The sequence below is a fragment of the Periplaneta americana genome, chromosome 7, assembly GCF_040183065.1.
Source record: "Periplaneta americana isolate PAMFEO1 chromosome 7, P.americana_PAMFEO1_priV1, whole genome shotgun sequence".
In the NCBI taxonomy this organism is placed as follows: domain Eukaryota; kingdom Metazoa; phylum Arthropoda; class Insecta; order Blattodea; family Blattidae; genus Periplaneta; species Periplaneta americana.
In genome coordinates, this window is record NC_091123.1 from 117,732,621 (window position 1) to 117,754,062 (window position 21,442).

Sequence of the window (21,442 nt, forward strand, 5' to 3'; positions counted from 1 at the left end):
CCTAATATAAACAATAGCACGTGACTGAAGTGAGGCTTCATTGGCCGCTATTTGGCGCCATAGATTCTCAGTAAATTCTGTTTCATGTTAAACATTTCCCGTTACTCGTCAAGTAGACTTAACCTCACTACTATGCCTTGTTTGCTTAGGAAGCATTTACTTTATAAGTACTGTAATTAAATCTCACATAAGTTATTACATACATTTAAGACTGTTTTTCTCCGCTTCTGAGAGGGTTTCTACTCTTATGTTTAATAACCACACACACCGAGGATGCAGAAGCCATACTTCAGTACCATGTGCTTACGTGAACAACTACGAGCTCAAGTGACGCCAGCTTGTTACAAGAACAGACTACCTCGGTATTATTGGTATTCATCCGCGTTTATAGTATATAACATAATATAAAAGTAGTTTTTCTTTTACATAGCGTTTTACATATGAGTGAAGTTATATGTTTCATTGTATTTAACAACTAGAATTCAATTTTATATTTTCACATAATACAAGATGCTAGTTTCCAAATACGCACTATATTTTCCTGCGTCGTGTGAGTGTTTCGACTGTGAGCCAATCACGGGTATGACAGCCACGTGCTTGTGTTTACATTAGGATTTTTCTTACAGTGAAAACAGTATAGTTACGGTAGCGGCTGTTTGTACAGTCCGCTCCGTATGAATGAACTCAGAATTTACATTTACAGCATTACTTGTGTTTCAAATTGATTAACTCGGAACAAATATTAAATTTACATATATATATATATCTTTGTTGGATTTTTGTCTCGGCATTCTGATACAACCTCACGTCACTTAAGCAGGTCTACTATTGAGAAGAGTCGGATGTTCACTCTATCTGCTCCTTTCAGACAGTAGAGACACCCGACAACCCGACACATTTTGTAAACAATGTATGTAAAAATTACTTACTACTACTTTTCTTCAGCCCTACTCATCACACACACTGACGTTACGCTTAAATTTGTTTACAAGCAGAGGATTGTGTGACCTTTTTCGGGGCTGATTTATGAAATTTAGGGTAAATTCGGCTCTGGCGTCTTCATATGACAATCCACGTATCCGTGCAGAAACACTGTAGCTGCTAAGAAAATAAACAGTACTCTGCGTTGTCATGGAAATGGATAGGGACATTAGAGACACGCTGTACATACGTATTCTTCCACTTGGTTTGCTTGGTTTCGATATTGTATTACATTATCTTCAACAGGTTTCATAATGAGGGAATTTACCATTGCAGTCAGGTGTTATCAATGCCGATATAGTTATTTGTGGCCTCCTATGTTATCTCCTATCAAGCTTAATTTGTGCGCAAAACATTGAAAATTTATCAAATGGTATTCAGTAATTGTCCTTAAGGCCCGAAAACATGTTGTCTTGTATGCAGCTGCATCTGAAACCAAACTCACGACGTTATCGAACTGAATGTTGTAATATTTCAAGGCACTGATAATAGCTCTGGCACAGGTTGTATCATTTGCCGCATCAAAAAAACAGACATTTGCCAGATGCACATCCTGATTTTTACCTGGTACCATCGTTCTGAAGAACACAGCGAAGACACATCTGCCTTCCCTATCACAAGTCTCATCTGCGACGACGACGATCGGTTTCATTCATTCATTTATTATCTTCCATAGGTCTTACATGAGCAATTGAAGCTTTAAGATGTGGAACAAGTAAAAATTTTACAATATTACAATAACATTTTTACGAATTTTTACAATATTTTACAATTTTTACAGTTTTACAATGTAGTAATTTTCTACAATGATGAGGTGAGGTCCGAGGATTCGCCAAAAGATTACCCGGCATTTGCCTTTTGGTTTGGGAAAACCTCGGAAAAACCCAACCAGGTAATCAAATTAAAGTGGGAAATGAAGTGATGCCGAGGACTCGCCATAGACCATCCGGCTTCAGTCCCACGGCTGGGGAAAACCTCGGAAGAAACCATTCATTGAGACCAAAGGGGGATCCAACCCAAGCCCGAACGCAGCTCCGGATCAGCAGCCCAGCGAGTCTGCCGACTGAGCTACATCGATGGCTCTACTAAAAATATACAATAAATAGCCAATCAGATTATTAAATTCACAAGCGCAAACTATCATTCATCAGTTGACCTATATGTATAATACAAAACAAGTTAATTAAATTTAAGGCATAAACAATTCAATCAATTGTGGTATACAGAAATTGATAATACATACTCCCTCTGTCCCATAATAATTGTTCGGTACGCCGAAATGGTATTACAGTAATTACAGACGACGGAGCAAATGAAAAGTGCATCCATGAGGAGAAGCGCAGTAGATCAGTGCACAAGGTTATGCAGAGCAATAACGTGATCTTATGGATACAAGCAACACACACCACCCAGAAGATTACCGAAAGTGGGTATTGGTTTTCAACTCACCGGTATGGCACTATATACAAACAGGTGTAGCAAAGCAAGCTGGAAATCGTTAGTAGAGTACTCCTGCATTGAGTACGTACGTTTGAACAGACATGGACATCCTGGGAACACAACTGGCGGTAGTGAGTGACAGGGGTAGCAAGAACCTTACAGACAGTGAACGGAGGCGGTATAGGAGTTTTGTTGAAAAACACTAGGGCTGACGTAGTGAAGAAAGGTGCCATAACAGGTGCGGCCGAGAAATTTCATGTCAGTAAAAGAACAGCACGTTGCATTTGGCAACGGGGGCGGCAATCTTTGGAAAGTGGATCCATGCTCATCACCAAATTAATCCCAGCAATAAATGCAAAATGGCCTCCAGGACCGCGCACAGGGAGAATTCAGATTTTAGTTCAGCAGGACAATGCGCGTCCGCATATCGCTCCTAATGACCCCACCTGGATGGACGCTGCAGCAGCCAGTGGAACCACTTTGGAACTCATGTACCAACCGCCAGACAGTCTGGATATGAATGTTTCAGATCTAGGTTACTTCGGGGCAATTCAGTCTCTCCAGCATCAGTCAGCTCCACAAACTATTGATGAGTTGATCGCCGCCATTGAAACAGCTTTCTCTCATCTGACACGCGACAAGCTCAACAACGTCAACAACGTCTTCCCCACTTTGCAGTCCAATCTCATTGAAATAATGAAAGTCAATTACGGGAACAACAACAAGATTCCCCATATGCAAAAGGGGCACCTGGACCACCTCAACATCTTGCCATCTCGCTTGGAGTGTCCTCGGAACAATTACGATGAGGATACAGTAGCACTGCAACAGTAGATCTGTGGTTCTACGCAAACTGTTGGAATGACAACCTTCCCGGTCTAACAGGCAGTTTTTTCGTCTTTACTCGTAGGAGAATGTTTTTCTTTGTTTCATTTCTTGGTCAATTTGTACTACTCCTGAAGTTAATAAAGTTGCATTCCTAGGAGTATTTATTTTCGGCTCAGTGACTGGCCAATTTGTACTGATCCTGGAGTCATAAAGTTGTACAAATATTATTCATGTTCTTTTTTGGCTCAATGATTGGCAAATTTATACAGATCCCGGACTAATAATTTTTTTCTTTTGCTAATTTAGTGACAATTTTGTACTGATTCTGGAGTAATACAGTTGTATTACTCATTCATATGTTTCATTTTGCTCCTATTTAAACGCCAGGGTAAAATTATGGACATCGGACAATTATTATGGGACAAGAAATAAAAGCGTACCGGACAATTATTATGGGACAGAGGGAGTATCATGCAAACTACTTCAAATTACAAACACAAACAATTTATCAATAGAGCTATACAGATTACTATTTAATTTAAAGCATATACAATTCATCGGCCAAAACTATACAAACATATACAATACAAAGTAAGCAGATTAGACTAATCCAATTTACAAGCATACTTTCATTAAGCTATACGAATTTGTACAATTAATATCAAGTAGATTAATTCAATTTATAATCATAAACAATTCATCAGTTCAGCTATACAGACTGCTATACAATTTACAGCATATACAATTCATCAATTGAGCTATACAGACTAGTATTCATTTTAAAAGCATATACAATTCATCAGCAAAACTATACAAACATATACAATCAAATTAGTTTAATTTGCAAACTTATTTTCGTTAAGCTATACAAAACAGTACAATTTATATGAAGTAGATTAATTCAATTTATAAGCTTAAAAAATTCATAAGTTGACCTATACAGTATACTATTCAATTTACAGCACATACGATTCATTAGTTATGCTAAACAACAGATTAAGTCAATTTAATAACATATTTTAGTTGGGCTATATAAAATTGTACATGTTTGCCTTCCAAAGCCATTTTAATTTTATGTATCGCCGTTCCACATCGAGGCATATATTCATTTCTCAATCCTGAACACGTAGATAGATCACCCGAGCCTGGGACATACTTTAAAGATATAAATAATAGAATTAGTTTTATTTAGAAGAATAGTAATACATTTTTGTAGGCCTAATATCTATAAAACAAACAAGGCTGTAAAATATGTATAAAAAAATCCTAGGCTTACATATATGAATATTAAACAAAATAGTAAAATTTTAGCAGTTTAAAATATTTTAAATCCTGAGTTTCATTTTTATTTTTACCCTACGCTGAGCACATTGAAAATGTTACGTGAATTGGCACTTGGGGTCTCTGAAGACCCTACACAATATTTATAATTAATTATTTTATTATATTTTGGAATAATATACAATTTAAAATTAATTAAGACCCTTCATTTTACAACATCTGAGTTTGTGGAACGTACCAACAATTTATTTTCAAACTCGATAAACGCAACTTATCTGTAACATAATGAAAAATAATATTAATTGTAGCACAATACTAGAATATTCAAATGCAGGAAGTATTATGTCTCTGAAATACAAATATATATATATATATATATATATATATATATATATATATATATATATGAATGTGAAAAATTTGTTTGCAGTACCGGTAACCATTCTAGTCAGATTCTAATGTGCTTAGACTGTAACTTGGCCTAATGTGAAAGGTGTAACATAATATTGTGTGTATATATATATATATATATATATATATATATATATATATATATATATATATATATATATACAGTCTAAGCACATTAGAATCTGACTAGAATGGTTACCGGTACTGCAAACAAATTTTTCACATTTTTTGTTACATGTTGTTTTTATTTCTTTGTCTGCACTTCTTGGACACTTGGAACACTTTTGCCTCCTGTTATTTCGTTGCTGGTGTACAGACACATTGTGTCCTTCAGGTTCATAATCATACCCAAGTGCAAGAAGACCGCTCTTTGCTCCTTTTTGAATGCATTCCTGTCCATTATTCTTCTGTCGATGTAAAAATGTACCAGTTGTCTCCCTAACTGCAGCAAGAAATGTCGCCTTTTCTGATTTTATTGCAGACTTTGTGGATAATGATATACCCACATAATCATGGCAGCAATCCCTGCGATATTAATCACGTTATAGATTAATTCTAGAGTCAAACGCTTTGTGTTGCATTTTACGCTGTAAGTGCCCATCATCTCATCCATGGTATCAACCCCTCTTTTGTTTCTATTGTAATATTCTATCACTTCTGGCTTCTTTTCATCATCGATCACAGATTTTGAAGAGTGAAATGAGGGAATGATTATGACTGCAGATGATCTCTTTGGAATATTATGAAGTCAGTGATAAAGAATCAGAAAATCCAAAAACACATGTATGTATTTTTCTTGAGCAATGGGGCAAAATTTCTTTAGGAATTTCGATCTTGTTCTTTCTTATAGTTCCAACATATGTTGTTTTTATGGTCAACAGTTTTCTCACTAAAGGAATATTACTGAAAAAACTGTCGGCTACAATGTTGCAGCTCTTATTGATCCACTTCTTAGTTAGATCCTTCACGATTCTGGAACCCTGATTCATCTCTCTCTGCTGACCGGGTTGTTTGCCTAAATATACCTGCTCATCCATTGGAAATTAATTTTTAGAATCGCAAACTCACCAAATTTTTATACGATATTTGGCAGGCTTACTTTTCATATATTGGAGAAATGAGCATTTCCCTCTGAAGGCAACGAGTTGTTCATCAACAATCATATCGAAACCTGGATTGTAAATGGAGGAAAGCCTTGCAACAAACATTTCCCAAATGTCTCTAAATGCTGTTAATTTATCCAGAATTCTTCGTCCTACTCTAGTATCTTTGTTGTCAAATCTGAGGAAACGTGTTATTTCTTGAAACCTTTTTAGACGCACCGTTGCTCAGAAAATTAGCCTACCATGTTCCTCACTCCATTGCCCACTCAAATCCTCTCTTCCAGAGCTATAAGCGCCAGAAGATATAAGCAAACCAATGTAAGCCTCTAATTCCTCCTCATTTATCTCCTTCCAAACTTTTGGAATATTGTTAGGGTTAGTCCCATTGCATTCTTTGGCTCGCTGTTTCCTTGACTATGACAAATAATTTCTGGAGTAATTATAAGATTTAGACCATGTTTCATTGAAGTGGATGGTTTCCCTTTGGGACCTAGTTTATCCTGAACTATGTTATGAGATGGAGTTTGACGTCTAATTGGAGGCTCTATGTACCAAATCATTCCATTTTTCTTTCCAGTATAATAGTCTTGCAATACATTAGCAGTACTTACTGGTGCATCATCAAGCTCATGAATAACGTCTTCATGTTTCTCTTCTTCAACCTCGTTGCTATGTTCCTCTTCATCACTGTTTGGAGGCAAGTATTCATCATTATTACCATAACATTTATTTTCATCATTGACACAATTCTCGTCATCCATCATCTGGCAAGAATCCCTTCGGCTTCATCATGTCCAACAAGTTCCCTAATAATATACAAAAATAATTACAAAAATATACTCTGACTCTAACCCTAGATCATATGTGTAACAGATTGCTCATCCCTATGTTAAAATCGGCAACACTTTGAAGAGAACAACCTCCAGGATCGCCACCCGTCCGCCGTAAACGAACACGAGATGGCAGAATAGTCACTAATGCAATTCAAATGGGAATTATGACGTGACTCCTTATGTAACAACTCGATGGCAGCGTAGTAAACCTGACAAAAGTTGTTACCGTCAAAGACTATAAGACCGAGCAATCTGGATATATATGATCTAGGATGATCTAGGCTCTAACCTATGCCATCAGATAATGGAACATTTTCTATAAAGTTACCACTATTAGTGAAAATTTCATAGATCGTGTTTTCTATAAACGATTTTCAACAAACATTTTTCCATTGTTTTAGAGTGTAATATAAATATTTGAGAAAATATATTTCATAATAAATATTGGACTAGCCTAATACCAGTGATGTCAACGAGAGCGCAAGCGTGCCTCATCGCCCGTATGCGCTGTTCAGAGCACGTACGGCACGCAGGTACAAGTCACTGGTGAACTCAAGGGTGGTACATAGACATCGAGGAAGAAGTCGTTCAGTAAGTTTTAGGCTACTGGGCTCCTGACTTCTTAGGAGTGAAAGAGGCGAAAATGTTCTTTGTCTGATATATGGAAACCATTTAGTTACGAAGACGAGCAATGTGAAACGCCTGAAATTACTGAGGTACAGCTGTAAAAAAAAAAGTGGCCGCACTCGTGAACAGCGAATATTTTCAAAGTCCACTTCGGGTCGCGGCGATGTTACACGATGCATGTGCTTGTACAAGCAGTTCCCGAACTATGAAAGTGTTCCATGTCTGCGCCTCGTAGGCCAGCGGTAGAGTGCTTGTTTAGTGATTCAAAGGTTGTGGGTTCGGGCCTTCTTCAAGTTTTCATTTTATTTTTTAATCGTTCTTTAGCGATGTAAATGCTATTCAAATTATTATTTATATTCAGTTATCGTTCTTTATGGATATCACGTTATTTATATTTTGTTGTCGTTCTTTAGAGATATGAATAAAATTCAAGTCATCATTTGTATTCTGTTATCGTTTTATAACGATATGAATAACAATTTTTATTATTGTATCTCCAATGGTGGTTAGCCCTATTTTACATATGCATGTTATGGCTATTGTTTCATACACAAAAAAGATAAGCATAAAGAGAAATAGAAAAGAAAATTAAATTAGCTTACGCGATGTAAACAAAACATAAACAAACCGTAAATTAGGCATTGCGATTGCAAAATAAATATCAGGTATCAATTTGAAACATACAAAAACATTAACAACACACATACGTAACACTTCTATAACACAAATATGCAGCCTTCCGTACCATACATCATAAATTAATATACAATAGTCATACAAACACAATCAAACTATAATTACGACATTGCGACATCAAGCATCACATAACTGACTCACATACATAACAAATCAAGCATCCGTTACTACACATACACTTCAACATAGTAACCACACTTTTAAAAGTTACAAATTTGGCTCCAAGAAGAACAAATAGAACACTGTTACTAATTACTATTCTTCTACAATTTCTTAAATATATCTGTAATAAATCTGTGAAATTCCGATATGAATAATATTCACGTTTTTTATATTGTTATCGTTCTTTAGCGATATAGATAATATTCAAGTTATCATTTATATTCTGTTTTCCTTCATTAGCATTATACAATAATATTCAAGTTATTTATATTGTTATTGTTTTTCGCAATATAAATAATCTGTATTTTATGTAAGTAATTATTATAACACAAATAACCATCCTTCTTTGTAAAATAGGTTATTTTATTTAGATAATTAAATAAGTATTATATAATATCTTATATTAATTAAACAAACCGATATTTATCATTTATATTCTGTTATCGTTCTTTAGTGATACTGTATAAACAATATTCTAGTTATTTATATTGTAATCGTTTTTTAGCGATATAAATAACATAAATTTAATATTAGGTTTGGAAAAATCCAGTTTTATTATGCTGGTATTAGTTTTTCTTTTTGTATTATTACATTATACTATCTTGAACCACAATAAAATGAAAAGGAGTAACAAGGAATTGAACCTGAGACGTTGACATCTAAATTTCGACGTTCGTCCGCTGAGCTACGAGGGCAAAAGTGTGGAAACATTTTCGGAAAAATTGGCCCGATCACACTCTAAGATTTTCTGATGATTCGTAGAAGCTAGTCCAGGATGAGGGGGGCAAAGGCTAATTGAGATTTCCCGGTCTCTGATCGGGTCAAACATCCTGATAGAATTAATATTTAACCCTTGCCGTGACTTTCGGTGAAGTCCGGAGGGCCCAATTAGTCAAATCCACTCTCCTCATCTCCATGCTTGGGTCCCCTGGAATTTAATAAGATGCGAAAGAGATAGTGGTGTGCGGAAAGCAACGGGATGTTACCGCATTTAGGCCTATCCTTCCCAAGAAAAACTGCAAACATGAACAAAGGAAGCTTTTAATAGAAGAAGAAGGATATTCTGCGGACCTCTGGAAAAAGGAACTAAGGAAGAGACCAGTGAAGCGCTTTGTGTGGAGTGTGGCATTGTATGGGGAAGGAACATGGACATTACGACGAAATGAAGAGAAACGAATTGAAGCATTTGAAATGTGGATGTGGTGAAGAACGGTGCGTGTGAAGTGGACAGACAGAATAAGAAATAAAATTGTGTTTGAAAAAGTGAGTGAAGAAAGAATGATGCTGAAACTGATTAGAAAGAGAAAAAGGAATTGGTTGGGTCTCTGGTTGAAAAGAATAATAGAAGACATTAGGATATGTGGATCATATGCGGAGACTAAGAGGAAGGCAGAAAATAGGAAAGATTAGAGATTGCTAGGTTTGCAATGAAAGACCTGCCCATGGACAGAACACTTATGTATGTGGGTATGTTCAGAATGCCTAGAATATCGTGTCTTAAGAACAGTCGCTATTTGCAAAGACTAGTCGATTCCATGCCCACTCGACTGCAAGATGATCGAGATAAGAGGAAGATAGACTAAATATTGAATTGTGGCTTTTTGTTTTGTTTTTTGAACGCTTAATTGTTTGAATGTTTTAAGGCCGACGCCAGTAAATTTGTTTTGTTTATGCCACGAAAGATATTTTTATTGAGAATAAAATCTTTTTTCTTTCCATTTGCAGCCACAATATCATAATGATAAAGTCATGGCATAATATATTAATGAACCTGATGTTAATTACTAAAATAATCGTAAAAGAGAAAGGAGCCATTATGTATAGTTTGTCTCTCTCAAAAACATAACAAAAAAGAACATAAAAAGCACGAGGTTCTATTCGAACGCAGGACCTCATGAATAAGAGGCCTGAACGCTACCATTACGCTATCGAATCACAGAGAGAATACTTCAATTATAACTGTAGATATCAGGCAACGTGGTCCAACAACATGTAACATTGCCTGTCTCCGAATTATAGCGAAGATACCCGAAGGGAACTTTGTTCCAGGAGAGCGGCCACTTTTTCTTTTGACAGCTGTACATAATGATGTTAAATAGTAATAAATAGGCCTGTATGTTTAGATGTACTGTAGAGATTCTTCCTCGCTGCATTGCATTTAAGTTTTACGTGAACAGAGTCAAGTTGGAATTTCGCTTTGCCGGGTACTATATCCAGGGTACGAATATTTGCGGCTCAAATTATTTCTATATTTGGCAGTAAGCACGTATGTGAGCAATTTTCCTCACTTACGAACCTCACAAAACCAAAACTAATACCAAGATTATCAGAGGATAATAAGCGTGCTTTGCTACGTTATGCTGCAAGAAACATAATTTCGCCGGACATAAGGAGGTTGGTGTCGACAAAAACAAGAAAAAACACTTCTGTATTAGACGAGAAGTCAGGAATTTAAATTTGTTACTAGAAATGTGCTGTTCATATAATAAGTACATTATTAAGTGTGTAACAGTTACATAGCAACTAATAAGGTAGCCTCATTATCTAAAACCTCTAAGATAAAAAATATACTATGTTTATTATTTATTGCAATCCTATTATTTCATTTTTCCGTAAGCACAATGTCCTGTAATTTCTTTCACTTTTGTATTGGTAAGTTTAAACCAGGAAAGTCGTGTTTTTATACTAGTTGGATTATTATATAATTATGTAAAAATTAATTATATTCTATCTATTATCTGAAACTATATAAATTAAGTAGAAGCTATGTTTATTATTTATTGTAGCCTATATTTTATAATTCATTTCATTTATTAGAGACGTACACTCTACAAAATATGTTCTGATTTCTTGTTGTCACGTATGAATGTAACAAGTTATCTATTATTTACAAACAGTGTAATTCATCTTGCAGTGACAGGTCAATAGATTTCACTTTGCTCACCCCTTCTTATTCTCTGCTGCTGCCTGCAGAATAGATTCATGGCAACCAGTGAGCGCTTGATCGCACGCAGATCCTTCTACGTGCTCTTGACCTTGACATCGCTGCCTAATACAGTCTCAAAAGACCCCATGTACCCAGCGGAGGGTGCAGTACTTACTCTTTAAAATATTCTCGCAGGCTGGATGATCCAGTTTATTCATTGGAATGTTGATTCGTAAGCACATCTTCACGAGTCTTCGGCAAATTCATTTTTTCTTCACGAGCATTCTTTGCTTTGCCTTCGAGCTCTGAAATTGTCTGCCGTTTAACCCCATGTTGTTTTTGAAAGGAAGTTTTCCTCTGCTCATACGTGTTTTCGATTTTATGTGTTTTTCCAATACATCTCTTTTCTTCCAAAACAACCTCTTGTTACACATTTTGCACATTAAGGGCCCTATTCATAGACATCGCGCTAGCCCATGCTACGAGCGTTCTAAACTAGCCCCGGTTATAGCCAGGTTACTTTTACAGGATTCAGAGACGCCGATTAATCAGTGGCTACATTAGTCGGCGTATTAGCTTTGGAAACTGTTACACGATGCTGAAAATGCTACTGCGCATGTGCAGACTGGCAATTGTCATGCTCAGACGCAAGCGATTCCGAATCGTTTCTGTTTATTTGTGAGGTTATTGGCGATATTAAACTACAATAAACTATTTGTTTTTTCTTCTGTGGTAAAAAAAAGCAAGAAATATACATGGCAGCGTGCGGGAATTCGACTACACAAGAAGAAATGTCGAAAATGTAAGTAGAAATGTTATAATATTATACGTAATATTTTTAGGTTAGGCCTAGACGTAACTATTATGAAATATTGGACTTCAAAGAGTGAATTATTCTAATTCAGTATATATTTATTTACTTTTAGTTGAAGAAATAACTAAAAACAACTGGTGGAGGATGTCCTGCTCCCGAAATTGATGACGTAGGCCTACTAAACGATATGGAATGTTAACATATGAGGTATGTGTTTTTGGTTCTTAGGACATGTTTTTGTAAGTAAGATAGGCCTATTACTTCATGGTAAATGTTTAATGTGGCTCTGGTATGATTATGTCACCTAAGGCTACTCTGAATAGGTACTTGGTAGCCTAATTAATATAACGTAAATAATATATCTTGTAGGAATATAGCTGATAATGCTAGTAAAATGTAATTCACAACAATCGTGAAAATGCAAGCTACGCCTATACTCAACTACCATAAATGCAGTTTGGATAATATGGCTTTGTAAATACCTATAGGGGATTGGGCCACAAACATCTGATGGCAACCCACACAATTATCAATCATACCTTAACGTAGGCCTAATATCTTGTGTACAAGAATTATCAAAACTGAGACCTTATTTTAAAGGGCAGTAGGAACGCCTAGAGATTTCTGAGATATCCTTTTCTCTACTTTGTCAAAAGAAATAGCATTATTTGAGGTTAGAATTACCTACATAAGCATAAGAAATTTGTAGAATCCATATTGATGGTCAGCTATAAAATTTCATTATCTTTTGTGTTTATAGAACGCTAGTAAGTGATTTATAAAATATATATCAAACTCATATTTATTACAGCACTGAAAAGACAAAACCTCATACGCCTATGTAATCTGTAGTTGTGGTGATGTAAACATAGATTACCTCTTATTGTGTTACAATAGAAAGCCCTAAGAATAATGACACGAGTGCAAGAAATATTTTCCACCTTAGGCTTTCTTTGAGTAGCCTACATGATGTTTCATGTCAGAAATCAAAACATCCATAATATAATATTATGATTTATTAAACACACTGTGTATATATACAAGACAAATTAGATTTCCATTTAACCTCTATTATTCTCAGCTGTTGTAAAACGTTCACTGTTTATGTATTATCTTAAAGCTTTGATGGGTCAAGAGGAAAAATTTAGAAAAGAATTAACAAAATTGCTTTATATTCATTTTTGCAAAATGATGCATAGTTTAATTATGTTTTAAATACTTACTATGTATTAATGAACATATTTTGGCTATTTGCTTAATTTACTTGTTCCACATCTCATAGCTGTAATGCTGATGTAAGATCTATATAATACAATAAGTATTATGTTTACGTTTTCATTTAATATTAATAACTTACATGCTTATTTCAGGATGTCATTATTGCACCATCATCATCATCATCATCAATCCCACGTATGTCTGCAATAAATCCTGTCTCCACAATCCCAGGTGAATGGGCGTTAACAGTCTCTACAGTAATCAACAACAGGTAAGTTTAAGGTCTCATTCATACCTAAGAATATTGCTAGGCCTATTTATGATTACAATATTATCAGTCAATCAATCTTCTTAATGTATCCAGCAGAGCTGTGTCTTCTGCAACTGGTACTGATGATTTTAATTTACTTTTTTTTGTGGTTTATAATAATCATACAGTGTACTGTATATTATTTCAAGGCAGTCCATTGGGTCAGAATGGGACTTTACAACTGTGTACATGATGAAAAATTATGGCTATTTTTCTTTAATGAAGGACAGTTTAGTTAGTATTAAGACATAAATATTAAATGCAACAATAATATTACAATGTATCACTAATATGAAACGGTTAAACAAGGGAACATTAATTTGAATACTAGAAATTGAGTGATACATTGTATGACAGTTATTCCAACCCAACCAACAAATTAATGTATAAGTGCTTCATAACAATTAAAATTTATGATCTGGAATATGAAGTGGGATGCATTTGAATCATAGTACATTTTGCAGAAAATTAAATTTTCTTGCATGTTTGGATCAAATGGATAATTTCAAACAATTGATAAATTTTCAAACTTAGACAATTAAAAAAATTCACAGTTTTGATAAGAAGTAGTGTCTTTTGTGTACAGTAGTATGCAAATGATTAACATTTTTTTCGTCTTTCCATAGGACTCTGCTGCAAGATCATCGAGAATGACAGAATATGAAGAAGTGTTCCTCCTAAGCATGAAGCCCAAAAATTAAACGTGATGAGAAGTTCTATGAATTGCAGAAAACAAAATTGTTATTAGAAATAAAATATTATTAAAGGCAAAGTTAAAAATTATCTGGGACAAATCAAAGAACTAGAGATGTAACTTAGTAGTAGTGGTAATGGTGGTGGTGATGGTAATAGTAGCACTAGTAGTGAAATTTTCTTGAGTTCTTGTCTACTTCATTTCCTTGCGAGCTTCCCAGCAGTTTATAGGAACTTGAAATTCTTCTGTCCCAATCGTTTTCTGGAGTTTGGTGTAGAGTAGTAAGTATTCCTTGTTCATTATTATATTTGTCTTGTTGCATGCTACACAGTGTTATGAGTGTAACAAGTTTATTTGATGGAGATATGTTGCTGGACAGTTGTGGCCAGTTTCTAAGCTGAATGGGGCAACTGCATCAGATTGAGGACTATTAGTATTACTGTATATTGGGCTCTAGTAGTGTTTTCAACTTTTTATTTTCACATTGTTGTTTAGTGAATTCTATACATATGTATGTGTTCCTTTTTCTTATTTTAATGTCGGTTAAAAGTTTTGCTGATTTATAAGACAGATTACTGGTACTTATTTATTTTTTTTGTTTTTGCTGGATTCATCATTCATCGAACCTGTAGTTCCTGAGTTAGAACATATTCCCTGATGGAGGTTTAAGTACCTACCTAAAGCAATTTAGTTACACTTATGTCTATAACTATGCAATTAAGGTGTTATTAGTAGAGAAATTTAATTCAGAGTCTTTAATTTAGGCTTGGACGTCTCTAATGAATTGATCCATGAATTGAAAAAAGCAAAATTATTATTAGAAATGGAAATGTTAAGAAAACACAATTAGAAAGAAAAGAATAAGGGGAGGGCCTAATGAAAAGCTGGAAATGTTGTTTTCTAATGCCAGGCATTTGACAATAAAGTAATTTGACCTCTTGCACTCCAATATTTTTCAAAGGTATTGTCATGGTCAGCTACTGAGGCACAGATTTGAGATGTTCCGAATCCATTTCTTGGTTTGAGTTGCACAATGGACAAAAACTGGAAATGTAGTACTTTAGTGTAATGTTCTCTCTCTTATTACATTGCTGAAACTCATGTTTACAATATCATGCTCTTTCAACTACATTCCTTAATAAATAATATTTTATTTTGTGTTAGAAAAAAATACTTATATTCACCACTTCTTTAAATGAATTTATTTTTATCAGACAGTCTATCAAAGGTAGAGATGTGATTTTGCATCATATTGTAGGTATGACATGCATACATACACAACAAATTTCATCACAAAGTGTTGGATAGTTTTTTAGTTATGAGAGAAATGCTTCATCACTGCACAGTGAACTGTCAACATTTTGAATTTAGAAAAAAATATATATACATAAATATTTTTTTCATATAGTAGAAGGACAGTGTTTTACACGTACTAATTTTCATAATTGTACAAGATACAGTAATGGTGGAAAAAATGTTGAATATTTGCAAAATTTTACTGCTGTAAGCTGTACCTAACCCCTTCAGGTAAATTGAATAAATGTAGCCTGTATGTTAGAGTAAATATCTGGTCGCGGGATTCTTTCCAATGCAGGGCTAAATCTGCAATGCTTCACTCATTTCTTGTAATCATTTTACTGGTGACTTGTCTGCATTTTTGCATGAAACTCATTCAGAAGTTACTAATTTGCATCACTTACAACCTGAAATGAATATGGAACTTAGGAATGAGGAGAAAAATTAAGGTCTATATTTATTTTCTTAATACTCTCACTCTATGCTAAGCGATTTTTTTTTTTTTGTAATGGTGTTTGCTTATTCTTGTATTATGTTGATATGCTTTGTTTGGCTTTTCTCCCTTTGTCCTTAGAATGTACAATAGTTTGTAACTTAGAAATAAGTGAATATGCAAAATATGAATAAAATTATTGTATGAAGCGAAGTTTAAACCTACATACGAGTTTTAATTTAATTTACAGAACCCCTGAGTTTCCATTATACTACCCTTTTCTTTGATATTATAAACTTATTAATTTGTCCTACAGAATAATATCTGTAATAGTGACAATTAATAAGTCTATAATATTCTCATAGCTGCAGTTCATATTTCTGTACAGCTTACTGTGCACTAAACTGCGGATTCCCGGCCAACAAGTCACTCAACTGAGTGCGCTCCTAATATAATGGCAGTTGACATTGGACATAAACGTCAACATATATGCCTAACTTGGAGTCAGGCCACAAAGGGAAACATTGAAGGAGGAGGTTTCCATCTGGTGCTGTGGATTGAATTCGGCGTAGCTCAGTAGTCAGAGCGCTTGGTATGTAGAATCAAGGACCCGGGTTCGATCCCCGGTGCCGGAGTGAATTTTTCTCCTCAAATATTAACCTTTCTTTGATATTTATTTGTGAAAGTTCTCCAAGACTTAAGAATGTGCTATCTATGGTGCCAGTACCTAAAATCAAATATTTTTATATTGAACTTGTTCTACGTCATGGAAAGGTATATTATCATAAAATCCTATTAAAAAATAATCGCATTCTGCCATCTGTTTCAGTGACGTGTGAGCATTAGCACTGGATGCACTATTTATACTTGGAGTAATTTATGTGAGAGTTTTTTTTTTTATTAGACAGTAACTCTGTAATTAAATCAGTCATTTCTAAAAGGACTTTATCCAATCTTTTTGCTAAAATCAATTTAGAACGCTATCATATTCTCACTTGAATATGCCTTTCTGATAATGGGGATTATTCCATGTATTTTATTCAGATCTATGCAGGCTTCATAATATTCACAGCACTTCTCAGAGGGCCCTAATCCTGCAGTAAGGCGATTTTTATGGAGATGAGATTTTGAAATAAAGCCCTTTCAGAAATTACTGATTCAAATATAAGTTTATTAGCAACATTCCACGTTACACATACTTCAACTTTTTGTTTTACTTCGAATTGACGAAGATGTTAATATATGGACTATAATGATTTTCAGTGACTTCTATAAATAAGGAAGCATAGAAAGTAATTTGTCACACGGTACAGTATGTATATTAACCTTCTGTATACCAACCTCTAAATGTAGGCCTACACCAATCTGGTTACATGTATACTCCAGAATATGCTTGCAAATGAGTACAGGTTTACAAAATGCCCTATGAAAAATTGGTACTATTGCTCTTTTATCGAGGAAACGTTTATATTATAAAGAAATTATCATTAACAGTTCTCTTTTTTCTTTCTAAATAATTTCTTTACAATTTATGCACACCTTTACTGTGTAGTGTCTGAATGGTCATTGCACTCACATGGCATTCTGTACTACACTTCCCATCCCTATTTCTCGGACATATCTTGCATCTCCCAACTTGTGCAGATGGCTAAGGCTGAAGAGAACTATCTTTGTAAATTGTAATTCTCTGGAGTCCATTTTTTTAACATTTCAGAAATGAACTGCACAAACTAAGCCGGGGATACTCGCTCAGTGAAGAAAAAACAGGTACTGGACTGCTGCAATAATAATAATAATAATAATAATAATAATAGTAATAATAATAATAATAATAATAATAATTAGAATATTAAAAATTGAGGTGTATATTGCAGGTATAGCAACCCAAGAAACGAATGTATAAGTGATTCATAAGAAATAAAATTGACATAAAATACAAAGTGCACACCAGTGATTTGTGCAGTCAGTTCACATAATTTAGAGTATCTTATATTTTCTTAGATGTTAGAATGAAATAATTTCCAACAAAATGATAATCTTTCAAACTTAAACAATAAAAAAAAAAAAACATATAATATAAGAAAGTAATACTGTGATTGGTGTACACAGTTACATTAAGTGGTATACAAAAGTTTAACATTCTCCCTTACTTTTCATTGGATTCTGTCCATGATCATTTAGAATAATAACACAGTATTTCATTTTTTTTATTTAATTTATTGTGTTCCATAGAAGCTTTAAGATATGGAACAAGTCAAGAGTTACACAAATTCTTGGCAAGATGAGGTGAGGCCGAGGATTCGCCACATATTACCTAACATTTGCCTTAATGTTGGGGAAAACCTCTGAAAAATCCATCCAGGTAATCAGTCCAAGCAGGAATCTAATCCAAGCCCGAGAGCAGCTGCAAATAGGTATAAAAACAATTAAAATGGTATAAAAAGATAGCAAGCAGATCAATTAAATTTTCATGCATAGGCAATTGAATTAAGACAATACCTAGCAAGCAGATTAATTCAATTTAAAGGCATAAACAATTAGTTGAACTACACAATAATTTAGGTATATAGCAAGCAGATTAATTCAATTTACAAGTTTAGACATTTTATCAAACAAATATAGAATTCATCAGTTAAGCTTATACAAAAGTACACAATACATTGCAAGTAGAGTAATTCACTTTACAAGCATTAACAAATATTTGTGTACACCATAACCACTATCCCCCAACAAAATGAAGCGTCCAAATTCATTCTGTTCAAATCACTTCTTAATTCTAATCTCATTGAAAATGCGAGAGTCATGGGCACTTCCTCTCCAACGTGCCACTATACCCAGAATTTGGGAACTTGCATCACTTATAACCTTAAATGAATAAGGTAATATATGTGTTAACTAGCAATTTCATAAAGGACATTTCTATAAAAAATTAAAACTGTTAAAAAAAACTGTCATGTGGGTACACAAATGAAAGCTACGAATGTGATTTGTCACTCATATAAGTGAAATGTATCCCTTTTTTTGTGCAATTTGGTAAAAAATTTCAAGTTTTTTAACTAAGCAACAGTTTTTATTCTTTGAGTTTTTGGTGAAACGAGCGTTGAGCGGATTCTGCCGATTTTGGAATAGACACCGACATACTTGAACTGCCAACATAGAAAACAAAAAATCACACTCAATCGCTTTCACCTTCATCTTGACGGGAAAATAAAAGCCTAAACTAACCTAACCTAACCTAAGTGCGTCAGTGTCTATTCCAAAATCGGCGGAATCCGCTCAACGCTCGTTTAACCGAGTTTTTTTCATTCTGATATTTAGAGCTGCTAACAGCTGACCTTCTAGTAATTCTCCAGAAAAGCTACATTGAAGGAGGAACAATAGATATTTGCTTCACTGACTTCCGTGACATATATACAGTAGGCCAAATAAACATGTGGTTTTAGTCAGCAGCCACAAATACTTTCAACATAAAAATCGTTTAATAGTTACTTGGGTACTGTTACTTACATACTGTAATGCACTGTTGTAGCTCCCACACTCCCATTTATTACCAATATAACACCATTTCTCTAATAATTCTCCCTCGACTTCTCGCATGTTATATTAGTAATTAGTTAGAAGGAGGGGGGGGGGCAACAACTTTGAGGCGATTTTTTATTGTGTCTTCTTCAGTGTAGCTTTTCTGGAGAATTACAAATTACAAATCCTTTTTCTTGTACCATTTAACTGAAATAATGTAATATAATGCATTACTATCTAAAATGTAAATAAAGTTATTAAAAGCTAAACTAGCACTGAGGTGGTTCTCTTCGTACTCTGCTTACACACCTTGCATATACGAATCTGTGATAGATCAGGTTAGATTATTTTTGGCTTTTATAATGGCTTGCATATATGACCAACTGCATCTCTACAAAAAATATCTCACAAATTCAACGATTTTCAGTATCGAAATCATCGGAACTACCTCAGCGCTAGTTTCACCAAAATTTCAGCCTAGGTCTACATAACCTCTTACGGGTTGTAATTTCATTTACAGTACGTACCTGAACGTTTAATAGAGAATACCATCCTTTTCGGTTGATATATATTTGTGACAGTTCTCCTCCTACATTTGTTATGGGTATGTGCGTGCCATCTATGGCGCCAATAACCTAAAAATGATGAAATATCACAATAGGCCTACTGTACCAATATGGTACCGGTACAGTACAAATTTCTCTAAGAAAGCATTCACATACAATATTCAAATCATGAAATATAATTACCTGAAGAGAATCTTGCGATGTCGTCAAACTTTCTCGCAGTGTTATTCGTTTTTCTTCCCTAGGAAAACGTACGTAACGAAGCGCAAGTCCAGCGATTGCTACTGACACATTCGTTATTATACGGCTTACAGAAGCCTGACTAATATTGTGTACTTCATATTTTCTAAATATGTCCAATCTCGGTAGGTACGTCTTCCTCCTACATATCACATCACGAATTCGACGCACATAACCCACATTCACTGCATCATAACAGCCATCTTGCTAAGCTAGTCGGCCTCTAAACTACCCTACCGGCGGGGGCTAAAATTTAGCCAGCCTAACCCCTCTTAGTACACGTATTATCGCTAACACTAGTTTATGAATACGAAAAACGTTAGTTCGCTGATCATCCACCGGAAGTAGCTATTTAACCCGCTCTAAGAATGTCTATGAATAGGGCCCTAAAATATTTGAATCGCTTACATAAAACTACAGTACTCATTTTTACAGCTTTCCGCTCGTTGTTTGATAGCGATTTTGTCTCGGCCCATCTTCATGCAGTTCGTGTGCAGCTTGCAAAAATGTAACGGGTCAGAGAAACTAACAAGTCAACAATTACTTTTAAACACATCAAATTCAATTTAAATTTCTTCGTCAACAATGAGGAGGCAGTTTATTTTATAAAGAGTGAACGTAAGCAAAGGATGTCCAAGTGCAAGAAAAATTAAAGGGCTGGCCATTGTGCATGTAAAATTTTATATATGAAATTATAATTTCGTACTCATTCCCACAAACTCCTATATTTCGCTTTTCTACTCAATTTCGCATCGTGAGATATGAAATTCCCTCTCCAAGACACAACTATGTGATTACATAGCATTTGGACACTTTTCGCATTTATCGCGACAGCGAAAATCTACCATCTCTAAAAATCATACATCCAAAACAAATTAATGGAGAAGTTAGTCAAGTATCCCTCTCGTCTCCAACGTTATTCAATGTATATATTAAAGACATAAGTTTAGAATTGACTAGTATATACGATACAGGAATTCAAATTCAGAATAGCACGGCATTAAACACATTATTACAGACAGATGACCAAATTATAATATGTAAATCAGAAGATGTTATTTTTT

The 21,442-nt window shown here is 34.6% G+C and overlaps 2 long non-coding RNA genes across 3 annotated transcripts; one reads left to right on the forward strand and one right to left on the reverse strand.

Annotated features, from left to right (window-relative positions):
- The first annotated feature begins 11,727 nt into the window (after positions 1-11,727).
- LOC138703386 (uncharacterized) lies at positions 11,728-16,277 on the forward strand. Its single transcript, XR_011333143.1, has 4 exons — positions 11,728-12,090; positions 12,215-12,309; positions 13,473-13,591; positions 14,257-16,277. It is a non-coding gene; the product is annotated as an uncharacterized lncRNA (long non-coding RNA).
- Positions 16,278-18,249: 1,972 nt separating this feature from the next.
- Positions 18,250-20,766, reverse strand: LOC138702727 (uncharacterized). Of its 2 annotated transcripts, XR_011332882.1 has the most exons (3): positions 20,322-20,766; positions 20,100-20,207; positions 18,250-18,457 (listed from the first exon to the last, which is right to left on the reverse strand). It is a non-coding gene; the product is annotated as an uncharacterized lncRNA (long non-coding RNA). The 2 variants fall into 2 exon arrangements; XR_011332880.1 differs by having other exon boundaries at positions 20,100-20,766.
- Positions 20,767-21,442: the final 676 nt, after the last annotated feature.